Genomic DNA, 13236 nt, shown 5'->3' on the forward strand with positions numbered 1-13236 from the left:
TAATAGCACTTGTCTCTAACAGTATGAAGCAGGAGGAAGCAGGGAAGGAAGGGACAGTATTCCTTACAGCTGTGATGTCACTAATGGACCAGAGGTGACATCTCCATGGGGATGAGGCAGTGTGAAGAAGTTGGGCTTTTGGAGAAATGAAAAACCAACCTCCACGGTTTTCTAGTCCTTCTTTCCAGCCCTGTGGACAGTGCTGTGTTCCAGGGGAGAATATGTGCTTAATCTTCCTGGTAACATGCCTCTGCACAGCTTTCTGTGGTCCTATATGCAAGGTAAGATTGAGGGAAGACGTCCTCTCAAAATCGTTCAAAGTGCTCTCTGCAGCTTGAATATTTCTGTGGCTTGGATTGGGGATCTCTCGTCTTAGCCCAGTCTTATTAACAGCTCATGTATTTTGAAAACAGCTTAGTTTGTGAGCAGTGAGTGGAAATGAAGAATTGCAGCCCAGTTGTGAGACTTCACTCTGGAACAAGCAACCCCTGCAACAGGAGAGGAGGCCCAGTAGAGGGAGGGAAAGAAAAGCGTTTTCAATATCTAAATTTCCAGATTTAGTTAGGGTTGTGTGTGTAACTTTGTGTTATAACACCACTGGTTCTGATATCATCAGTTGTCACATGGAGTCACTTTGGGTGGGAGATGTTAAAGGAGTCTAACAGCCTTGGTTAGATACAGGTGACTGTTTGGTGTAGTAGCAAAAGGATAAGAGGGGTTCCTAATGATGCTTTCCTCTCTAAACTCTATTCCTATTCTTCCCATTGCTCTACGGATACACCCTTTTGCATTGTGATTTGGTATGTGGCTTTTTTGCTTTTATTTCCAAGGTCGACCACTTTTAACTGTTGCAGATTTCTCTCCTGCAACCAAATTGGGGTCTTGAGATTGGCCATTGTTTTTAAGATATCTGTGTGTCTGTTACGTTGCCTGGAACGATGGGGAGGGGGCACAGAATTGCATTTTTCTGCTCAGTTTCATGGGCTGTGATTAATGTCCCTTTGTGCAAGGCAGTTTGGCATCACTGATGTGGAGCCCCTGCTGATTTTTACACCATCTGAGTTAGCTGTGTTTCGTTGGAAGTTTAGTTACTCATTGAGATGAAGGTGGCATTGAACATGTGTCGCTGTAGACTGTACCAAAAGATGAGCCAACTCTGGAAGGCAAATAGCCAAAGGAAATGACAAGGTGACAGGACACAGGAAAAGAGCATGTCAGTAGCTACTAGTTGTAACTCATCTGTGGTGCAGTGACAGCTGTCCATTATGCTGCAGAGTCCATTGGATGGAAAGAGATGAAAAACAACCAAGGTTCTGTCTGTTGGCTGGCCACTATTCTTTGCATGCATCCTGTTTTTCACCTTCTTGTTGGGAATTACTGCCAGTGTCACACCACATTTGCAGGTAGAAATGTTTGTTCTCGAACAACTGTGCACTGACAGGAAGGGCAGCAGGGACCCACCTGCCCAGGCTTAGGTGCAGTTTTGTTTGTCACATAGGGAGCCCCCAGTGAGCTGTGTGCAGCTGAAGATGCCAGCAACAAAAGCAAGGATGCAGCCACAGGAATTTAGCATTGAGGACACTGTGCAGACCCATTTTTGAACATGTTCTTAAGGCATCCAAATCTTGCAGAATTACTAGTCACAGCCATCAACTTTTGATTAAATTTCCATCTCTTTCCTTTAGCCCACATGGTCGGTGTTTAATGTCACTGCATTCAGTGTCCCTTGGAGCAGAACACACTGTGGTGCCTTGTTTTGTTTGTATAGAGTTGGCAAGTAGGTAATAATGTGTTGCTTTGGTTGCCTGGAGGAGTTCAGCATCTTTTAATTACATGTTTTTGGAAGTGTCCTTTAACAGATGTAACCCTTAGGAGCTGGAACAGTGATTATGAGAAGCAAGCTGGTTTGGAGGGATTTGGAAGCAGATGTTGTGAGCCCAGAATGGTGAAGCGCTTTCAGAGAGGTGAAATTCATGCTCATATGCAATCCTACTCTTGGAAGCTTTTTCTACAATTCGTATCTTCCCCATTAGTTTTGGAAACCCTCCCAGAGTTTTGGATACACCTCCTCAGGACAGCAATGCTCCCCTGTCACTGAACTTCTGATAAAACCTATCCTAACCCTGCACTTGTCTTTGGCATAGAGAGGGTGTGGGCCGCAAGGGTTTGTTTTTCTCACTGGTGTGTCAGAAGAGCTGCCAATCGTGTCCGTTTCCAGATGTGGTTTTGTCACAGGCACCTACCAATGACTGGTGTTCGAATGACATCTGCCAAGGTGAAAGAGGTGAATTCCAACATCCCTAAGTCACTTCTAACCGGGCTGGACTTCGATCTTATTTTGCCAAGTGCGCTTTGGACCCATTAACTTAACGGAGAGTAGGAAACACGAACATGGAAAAAACCAAGCCTAAGATGACTGAATCACACATTAACAGATACATCTCAAAGCAGAGATCTGTTTTACTTATTTCTGTTGGTGTACATAGTAAATACAGGAAACAAGATGGCATATCTACCACGTTACAACGGGTCTAATTTATCCCTCGCTAAATCAGTCCATTTCAGTGGATGTGATGGGTGGAAAACATCTCCCAAGAGGGTGAGTTAGTTTTCTTGAGGCTGTGTTTCCCTCTGCTGGTGTGGAGTTAATACTGCTGATAGTTTTTTTCCTCAAAACCAAGCTTCTGAAGCTGCTGCTTCCTCATAATCCCAAGAAACATTTAGACTTGTCCTCATCATGAAGATTTTATTCCTTATATCCAATTTAAATCTACCCTCTTTCAGTTTAAAACTTTGACCCTTGTCCTCTTCCAGTGTCTCACCATACTCACAGTAAATAATTTCTTCCTAATATTTAATCTAAACCTGATCTCTTTTGGTTTAAAGCCATTCCCTCTTGTGCTGTCACTGTATACTATCACTTGTAAAAAGTTCCTCTCTAGCTCTCTTGTGGCACCACTAGGTACTGGAGGGGGCTCTAAGGTCTCTTTGGAGCCTTTTATTCTCCAGGCTGAACAATCCAAACTCTCTTGGCTTGTCTTCATAGCAGAGGTTCTCAAGACCCCCGATCAGCTTTGTGGCCTTCTTTGGACTCTGTTCTAGGAGGTGCACATCCTTCTTATGCTGGGGGTACCAGAGATGGATGCAGCACTCCAGGTGGGGTTTCATAAGAGTGGAGTAGAGGGGGAGAATCTACTCACTCGACCTGCTGCCCACACTGCTTTTGCAGTGCAGCCCAGAATACAGATGGCTTTCTGAAAAAACAAACCCCACTGTGTGTAAGAGCCTGGACTATCTGACAGCATCAAGCAAGCACAGGGAATGAAACTATCTAAGTTAGGGAGCTAATGTGTTTTGAGATCTGAATATCATAGATCCAGGAAATTCACTGGCTGTGCATCTCTGCAGGGCGGGCAGGCTGTTGGCAGACCATCTAAGCAAGACAGCCTGCGTATTCCACCAATCATCTCTGCAGGTGTATTTTGATCATCAGCTTTAGGTTATCTAAGATCATGCCCTTGCTGAAAAGGTTAATTCTACAAATTCAGCAACAGTACAACCTGAGATTAATTTGAGATGGTTTTCGAAGTGGATCCTAAAGCACCTATAATATCCTGAGTATTCCATAAATACTTACCTCCTCCAAGGGGGGCCTCCGTGTGACCAAAGACAACGCAGATTGCCTTCCTTTTGTTCTCCTTAACAGAATAGCTCAATAGCAATACTTCAGAGGTTTCCTTAGCTGATACACAGCATCTCTCAGTATAAGTGAGGTTCAGGGAAAGAGTAGAGAAGACAGTGCTCAGTGGTATCAATTTCAGTTTTACCTTGAGAGCCTGTCCACACCACCCTGTGTTCTCTGTCCACATAATCACCAGGAGTCATTACTGCTACTCAAAATGATGATGTGTTGCAGAATTTAGAATTACTGTTCCATCAAGACTGGTATTCCTCAGCTGGCAGTGTGGAGTATTCCTGAGTGCCATCTATGAAAACAAGATTGTTTTACAGATACTTAGAGAACGTAAACAGCAGAGCTCTTCTCTGCCAGAACTGTTAAGTGGAAATATTTTTCAAAGCTGAAAAAGAAAGTGCTTTAGACAATCTTCACATTCAGTTGCTTCAGAGTGTTTGTCATTGTTAGAACCCATTTTACAGTAGGAGAGAGTTGCATTTGATAGCAATATCTGCCTGCTGCTTACCAGTGCAATATGAATCCAGTGTCTCAGACCAAGCCAGGAAAATTTCATCCCTGTAGCACTTCAGGTCTTTCAACCCTTCACAAAACCATTGTTCAAACTGCTATTTTCTTCTTCAGTCTATTATTTATTAATGAATATGACTTTTTAGTGACTATTATTTCAGCTTGCAAAGTTACAAACTGTATGTCAAAATCAAAGTTTCCGAAGTATTCCATTCAGAGCTATGAAACATAAACCCACATTTATCTAAAAAAAATGGTGCCAGACGTTTATGATGATCAAGACTTAGGAATGCCTTTGCTTTTGAGTTTGTTTTGTTTAGTTGAGTTTTTTTCCAATGAGCTTAATTATCCTGAAATTAAGCAAAACTGTCACACCGTTGTAAATTGACATTCTAAGCCCACAGACTCAAACAAAATGAGATCCCTTAGCAGGTTCTTTGATTATACCTTCTTTTGACAGCACAGAAAATTTGGATCAAAGGCCAACAGACAGATTCAGTTGGAATAGCTTATGCTATAAGCAAGCTGAATTTTCCACAGCATGGCCCCCTAAGCAGTTTCCACAGCTGCTGCAAGCATTTACCTACTAGTTGTAGGGAGAGTGGTATTCAGGTGATCTCCCAACTCAGTGCACTGCCAAACCCAGGCTCTAGCTCATTACTGTAAGTGGGATCCACAAAAAAAAAAAAAAAAAAAAAAAAAAAAAAAAAAAAGTTTTGTTTTGAATTCCAAGACTTACTGATCTGTTACTGGTTTTTGGCAAGTGAAAATCCCTTGACACATCTTCTTATACTTTGCCTGTGACTTTAATATTCTAGAAAAATAAGAAATTAAGTGAAGGGGTTATTCTGCTCCTTACTGCTTGGGAGTGGGACACAAAAGTATGTTGGGTACACATTATCCTTAATGCAGAAATATTTCTAAGCTGCTGTGTGTGCAGCTCCTGTGTATCTGCAGATGCTTGAGAACTTGTAGCTGAACATAGAGGTGGTTCTGAGTGATTATTTCCCTATTCTCACTGGTTTCTGGTCTGAGAGCTCTGCCATATTCCACCTTGTCCCCCACCTTCGAATGGTTTTCTCTTTCTTGGCTTCTGGCTGTATATATGAACTTCCCAATAATTTATTTCCCTGCTTTCCCTGCAGTCTCACTCCTGCTGGTTCTGGTTCTTAGAGAGTTCTGTGGCCAAGTCTGGCCATTCACAGTCACTGCTTGCAGGCCGTCCTGCAGTCATCCATCCCTTCTGTGTGCCGCTGGGTGCTGCTTTTGGCACTTCTGCAGCTAGGCATCATTTGCCTTTCACTTACTGAATGGTAACACAGGGAAGGAAGTGAATGTTGTGAGCAGACAAGGCCAATACCTGTCTCGGCACAAGCATTTGCTTCTTGTTGTTGAAGCTACATCTGTCCTCACTTTTGGAGCGCTAGGAAGGAATTTGCCAAGTTGCTGTGTGGGGATGGTACATGTGGTGGGTTAGTCAGCACTAGCAGAGGGGCTTCAGCAACCTCTTAAACTCCAGCACGTTCTGAGTGAGCCTGTGCTTGTTTCCAAGCTGCAGTTCCAATGGGAGCCAGGTATAAAGAAGGATCACCAGAAAATTTTGATGCTGAAATTCAACATTACAGTTCCCTACATTCCTACTTGGGAAAGTGTGCACTTTGTGGCAGAAGCATTCAAAGTATTTGGTGGAAGGAATACTCAGCCCTGGAGAATGTAACCCAGGACCAGTAACTGCAGCTGAAACCAGCTGGTTACAGTGAAGAGAATGACCCTTAATGAGGTGCTACAGTTTTGCTTAGAGTTAACCTGGATTCTCAAGTCATTTCTGGCCTGTGTAAGAAACAGGTTTTGCATGGCCTGCATGTGTGCAAACACACTTTATGGTTATTGCACATGTGGAATGAACCCCAAGTTTACCCAGAAGCAAACATTGCAGCCACAATCATGGCCTGCTTAGGTAATCCCTTCTGAAGAAGTAACTGCTCAGCCCTTGAGAAAGAGGGCATGTTTGCCTGTAAGGCATAACTATATTAGTGACATTCCTTTGCTCTGGAAAGCAGATGTTTCCTAGGGAGCAAACTGCCCAACAGTTCCAGGTTATCCACATTTCAGAATTTGAGTGGAGCCAGCTCTGGGCAGAAATCCCAAGTGCCAGGTATTTTGCTTAGGCCATAGACGAGGAGAAAGAGGATTCTAAAAGCCTAGTAAAGATTTCTATAGTAAAATGCTCCCTTGCTTTTTATTATCTGATGTTGTTGTCTGACTTCAAAAACATCTTTTGTTCTTGTTAATTGATTCAACATCTCATTATTTGTCTGCAGCTGATCTCATTTTGCTTTGAGGCAGAGAAGTGCTCTGCCTTCAGAGTTGTCTGTCTTCCAAATCTGTTGTCTGCAATTTCTGAGCACGCCTTTGTAAATTCTAAGTCCCAACTGAAATTAAACTGTAAAATGAGCAATAGTTAGTTCCAGACAAAGTTTTGAATGAAAAGCAATGAACTTAGGTTCTCTGAATTAAGGAAAACTACTCAAGAAATTACCTGTCCTTAGGAATATTCAGCTTTTAGACATCACAAGGGAGGACAGTGATGCCAGTTACAAGTACCATGGCAGTAACGAAACTCTGTCTTTTACCTATGACTGAAGGCAGGTAAGTGTATATGAAAGTTCTCTTAGAAGGGTCAGTGTGGCCTTTTTCCCTCCCCTTTTTGGGTGTTTTACTTTGTGGAGACAAGGTGTTAAATGCAAATAGCCAAGAGTTTAAGCACTTTCAGCTCTCTCCTGTGGCCATTACAATTGCTGTGAACAGAGCTTCAGAGCAAAGACCACCTGGAGATGCTGGGGACTGAACATGTAAGACAAGATATCTGTCACTGAGCCACAGTTCCCTGCATATGCTGGAAAAGCCCTGGGAAATTGATATGAAGGTCCCAGAGTTTATTTGCAGTCATTGTGGGACTCTTGCCTTAAAATATGAGATTAAGTCCTCAGTGGAGGTTCTTGGAATCCCAGTTTGTCAGAAACTTTATTCTACCTGTTGCCTGCCAGATTTGTCTCCTAAGGAGATCTGGAGACAGAGAAGGCAAAGGGTAAAACATTAGAGAACGAGAAAAGGCAGATCAGGGAAGAAGATGTGCAAAGAGCAGAGTGTATGGGTTATGCTGTAAGCAAAACATCCCATCTACTGCTCCTGGTATGTGAGCTTGGGGACCTGTCATAAACCACATGAGGTTCTTTGAGTGGACCACACTTCGACTCAAATGTTTTTCAAAAACTTCAGGATAGGGTCTGCTTCTCAGATAATGAAGGGGCAGTTTTCTTAATGGCTTTTATTGCTCTTACCAGTATTGCTAAGAAGTCCTATCCTTAAATAGGACTTCTTCTTGTTCTGCCTGAACTTGCCATCATCCTTCAGCTTTACCTACTCTGCCTGTTCAGCTTTACTCTAAACATTTTTCTGCTGCCTTGATTTTAACAACTTTCATACATTTTCTAGGTTGTGATTCTGCTTCCCTGTCCTTGAAATTCATGTTCTTTTTATGAAGGTATAATCATGTCAAGGCAAACAAAAGACAAATGTGTTGTAAATAGGTATAATCTTCATCTTTCCCTCTCTAGCCTTTCTGATTTTTATCTGTGCTCCTCACTGTCCTTCCTCACTTTAAACTGGAAATCCTCAGGCAGCTCTGCCAGAGCTGCTTGCATGTTAAAATAAATTATATTGTGAAATGTGGTTTCATGGCAACTCTAATGTCCTAAGGGCCTGAATGCCACGTCCCTGTACACCGAGTTGAAACAAAAGAGATCATTTAGGCTAGACAGACATTCTTGGTATTTTACAAGATGCCTGGAGACACACTGGGAACACAGTATGGAATTAGGATGCCAGTGAGGAGAGTACAACCATTTTCAGAGGTTTGTTTGGCTGAGAGAATCTAGTAGGAGTAGCTAAAAAGTAAAGAGAAAGTCTCATATAACTATTTGTAAGCTTTTTTTTTAATACAAACCCCCAACATCCAACAGCTGGTGGGGACTGTGTCTGTCAGCCTTGCAGTGGGACTAAAAACTGGTTCTTGAGCTACTTCCCAGAAATCACTCTACCTATATGCAAGGTCAGGAAAAGCAAAGTATGTTGGTATGGGCTTATCAATACATAGAAATATAACATTCCTGAAACTTGTGTTCCTTGGTTCATTCGCTGTGGGCAAAGTGTGTTGAAAGAGGAGCTTCCCTGTTATTAACTCCAACATCTTGATTTCCAAATATTTGCAACTGGAAAATTGAAGTAGTGGTAGTTTAAGGTTACAGTGCTGTGCAAATATGCAAGAAGACTTAAAAAAAGCCACAAAGGAAATCTTAGGTCTAAGCATATGTATACATTCAGCATGCCAAAAGAGGGACATAAACAACTTTTGCTGGACTCCTGGAGCTTCCAGGCTACTGTAACACCTACCATAATGCAGATGAATAGAAAATAACCTTCATGCACCGATAAAACAGAATTTTACTTTTACTATCTGAATCTCAGCAAGCAGTAGACCTTTCAAAATTTAAATCTGTAGATAATCTTCAGCAAAGGCTCTTTGTGAGCAGTGGAGAATTGTTTCCTCTGTTCCCTCTCAACTTTTTGCAGCCTCCCCTTTGAACAGCCTCATTCCCATAACTGCTTTCCTCTGGCTAAAAGAGCTGTTCATCCAGCTGCTTCACTGTTTACTGTTTTCTTCCCCTGTTATCTTGCTGCCTTTGTGGGAGCGATTAGCATCTGAAAAGGCTTCAGTCTGTCTCACTCCTGCCCCACGCGGGGCCTAAAAGTGACAAAAAACTGTGCAAACTGTGCCCTGGCTTCTCCACGATCAAACTGGCATACTTGCAAAGTTGGAGCTGTAAGGCCAGATCGAATTGATTCCTGGTGATAATCTGCTTTCCCTCAAATCCAGGTACCTGGGAGAGATCCCAGGGCATTGTGCTGTGAGGGATCTTGCAACCATGTTTCCTAGGTGAGGCAATCAGTACCTTTGAGCTGTCTGTTAAATCTCGAGTAAATGAACTATCAAACCTGACACCTGTGCTCTTCTGCTGCTTCAGGCTCAGTGGGGACAGCAGCCACAGCACAGGAGCTGTTCTACTGCGCTGGTGAGTTTTAGACAGAGCTTGGTCTGCTGAGAGCACCTACCTGGTCAGATTCAGGAATTTTTCCTACCTCAAGTACTTTACAGCTTTGGATAGATGTTGGATGAAAGGTCTGATGGCAAAAGTGTAGCAAAGGCATAGGGAATACAGCGGGAGGAGGCAGGGAAGGAGGCTGGCAGCTTGGTTTGAGTGATCACGTATTGTTCTTCAGTTCAGCGGCTGAGGATACAGTGGGTGCCCTGTGGGTGTAGGTATGTGGTTATAATGTGATATGGGAACCACAAAAACCATGGGCTTTCCCTCCATGGGTACTGTAGCCAAAGGGACTAACGGAGAGAAAAGCTGGACATTTTTTTGATTTAGTATGACTTTTGGGGGGAGACTGTAGCAGGGGTTTTGGAAAGCCACAACCAGTCTTGTGCTGAGAACCTTTTGATAGAACTACTCCAGTAGATACGCTTTTCCCTCTCCAGTTTCACCCTCTCTTTCCTGTTCTTCGTAAGGTAGAAACAGAGGAGAGGGGAAGCAAAAGCCTCCTCCTCTCATTCCATTTGCCATGGGTTTTTGCCCACAAGGAATAGCTAGTCACTGCCGTAGTGTCACAGAAGGCCAAGGACCGGAGCATGTGTAGACAGGTGCCCCGGGGGGATGGTTCCCCCCTCTCACCTCTCTGTCTCTTTCCAGGCCTCCCTGCTCAGAGGCACAGTGGTGATGAAGGATGGTGGCCCAGGCAGAAAGGTGACACAGGTGTGGTACCTCAGTGGAGACGTTGTTTCCATGGCATTGCTACTGGGTGGCAGAGAAACAATCCCGATGTCACGGGGAGCAGCTAAGGGGCTCTTCTGACTGACAGGTGGGGTACTGAGTGTCTGTTCCTCCTACCCTGTGCAGGGCACATCCCCAAGCGCTTACTGCCTCAGTCTCTGCACTTTCCTGGGCCATTTCCTCTGTATTCCCAAATGCTAATGCTGGAGCCCACAAACCTTGCTGGGTCCCTTTGACACCTGAGAAGGCAAATCCAAGGTTTGGATGAGAAGCCAGCCTGTGGACCTGGAAAGTTATCTTCAGAGTTGAGTCATCTCACTCTAGAAATGGACTCTGTGTGTCTCTCCCCACTAACTGAAAAGGGAACCTAAAGAATTAGTTCAGAATTACATGTTTAAAGATGGCCAAGATGAATCTCATGCTGAGTAAGTCAAGCTCTCTCTGCGTAGTGGTGTATCTGTCTTTATTTCTTTTCCTCTATTTACTTTTCAAGAGGAGTTTGCACATAAGGATCATGTGTATGAGCTGGGGACAATCAGTCCCTACTACCAGAGGGGCTATTTACACCAACAGACATAGAGCAGCACCCCAGGAGATACCTCAAAGCCAGGGGCCTGCATTGGGTGCTGGCCTGTGCCAGAGAAGGGGGTGTGGATGGATCATAACACTGACCCTGTGGATCACTTCTTTGTGAGAAGTGTGTGGGGGACTTGTGCATGAGGCAGTGGTGGCCAAAGCCAAGATGCTGTGGGCAATGGCAAAACTGGTCTTGACTGCAGCTTTTGTGCTCTGTGATTAGTTCAGACAGCCCTGGAGGTGGTCATTGGATATAGGCAACTGTCCTCCTGTTCCACAGCATCTCTCCACCCCTTTGTGCTGTTGGTTCTCCTTTTCTTCCAGGCATAGTAACTAGCTGTGACCTTTGCACTCATCCCCAGGCGCATTTCTCTGCTACTTCACTTCTTGCTGTCTGATCTCGTTGTATTTTTCATGGCATTAATAGAAGATGAAGGAATGTGAAAGATTTTCAATGAGGGGAGTTTTCAACTGAACACGTACTGCACTTCTTTTCCAGGTAGTGGGAATGACAAGCTTGTTGTAGATCTTCAGAAACTCGCTGACCTTGAGAAGGATGTTGGAAGTATGGAAAGTTGCTTCTAAAGTAAAGGACACTGCATCCTTTTGAATGCAGGAATGCCTCCAAATTAGAGGGCATAACTGAGGAATCTGGGGAAGGACTCTAGGAGGGAATAGTGTTAGATCTGGCTGATTAGCCTCTGACTTCCTCCTCTCTTTGCCCTAGCCCTGAAGTTCTTTCTCTCCATCCCTCTTTCCTCTTCTTACTCTGTTCCAAGTCCCTCACCAACAGACAGCAGGTCTCAGTGCTGGGAAAAGAGCTGGAGTCACAACTGCAATGTTTCCGAGGTTAACTGATGCCAATTGAAGTGCTATAAATTATTTGATTAAATAGATTTCAATGAACAAAAAGAAGCCTTTATTTAATCAATTCCATCTTCTTTTGAGCTGGTAACCAGTATACACTGAGCAAATATTGTCAACGTTGCTTTTTAAACCTATTTTTGCTATCCAGAAGTGTGTGCTGTGGCTGTGCATGTTTGATCAACCCTGCCAGGTTAATGTTTTAGAGTATTCACTTTTTGTAGTTTTTCATGACAAGAATATAATGAGATAAATATAATTGTTTCTTCATTCCACAATTCATTCCTGTACAGCTTAATGGAATCTAGACTTCAATTACTGCACAAATCCCCCAGCACCTAAAATTTGTCATTAAGTAAAGCTACCTTGGATGTTTTGGATTCACTGAAAGTAAGCTTGTCTAAACATATTTGACATTTACATGGATTCAATTTAAACAAGGCAAGATTTATCTCTCAAAAAATAATTAACTGATTGATTTTTTTCTCTCTCTTTTTCTGGTCAATGTGTTCCTCAGTGTTTCAGAAATCATAGAGCTTAGCTCCTCACAACCAGTTCCTATTTGCAGATATGGAGCGCAAAAGCAATTTCCATGCTTTTGCAGTCCCCAAAGGCTTTTTCAGTCTGAATAAGCTAGTCAGTACTTCGAACCAGGTGAATAGACAGGAAAAAAAAGGAAATATTCTGTGGAGGCATGTACAGACCTCTCTTGTTAAAAACTGGCTGAACACTTTTGTAACTTCTGGACATTCACCACTGACTTTTACTTGCTCACTAGTCTATATTTAAGACCTTGTAGTAAACATGTAGGGCTTTATTAACCTTTTTACTGTAATTACTTGACTGTATTCTAAAAGGAAACAGTGTCTCACCACCCTCATGGTAAATAATTTATTCCTTATATCCAAACTAAATCTACCGTCTTTCAGTTTAAAACTTTGCCCCTAGGGCTGTGTAGCTAATCCATGACAGGCTGCCACTCCAGGCCCTGCTAGAAAGTCTCTCTCCACCTTTCTTATAAGCTCCAGTTACGTACTGGGAGGCTGCTCTAAGGTCTCTCTGGAGCCTTCTCTTCTCCAGGCTGAACAACCCCAACTCTCTCAGCCTGTCTGCACAGGAGAGGTGCTCCAGTCCTCTGGACAACCAGGTGGCCTCCTCTGGACTCACACCAAGAGATGAATGGCATTCCTGTACCAGTGGCCCCAGAACTGGATGCAGCACTCCAGGTGGGGTGTCACTAGGTGTCACCAGGGTAGTGAATAATGCAAGTGAACATGGAAAACTGGTTCTAAGGTCTGAATCTGAGCTTGTAAAATTGCATTTTTAGTTGCATTTAATTGCATTTAATCTTTAGTCCTGCAGACCTTTATCCTGGGGTTCTGGTTTCTTCTGTGCAATGTCTCAGGTCAGATTGCTAGAACTGTTCCCACAGAAAATGAGTTTTGTTTGGTTCTTCCACTGAGAAGGAGTTCCTTGGTTGTAATCAAAGTTGCCACTTAACTGCGAAAGTAAATGGCTTGGTCAAAATTAAGAATCTAGCCTAAGACTTGACAAATGTGCCCACAAATACACTACAGGTAAAGCATCACCACAGTTATTCAAGGTGGAACTGGCTTTGTGCAGGACCCCAAACTTTACCACTTGGCTCTGGTTTGGGTTTTGATTCTTTGTTAACGTTTGAGATTATTCTTAAGCCAC

Source organism: Corvus moneduloides, chromosome 2, assembly GCF_009650955.1.
Source record: "Corvus moneduloides isolate bCorMon1 chromosome 2, bCorMon1.pri, whole genome shotgun sequence".
Classification (NCBI taxonomy): Eukaryota; Metazoa; Chordata; class Aves; order Passeriformes; family Corvidae; genus Corvus; species Corvus moneduloides.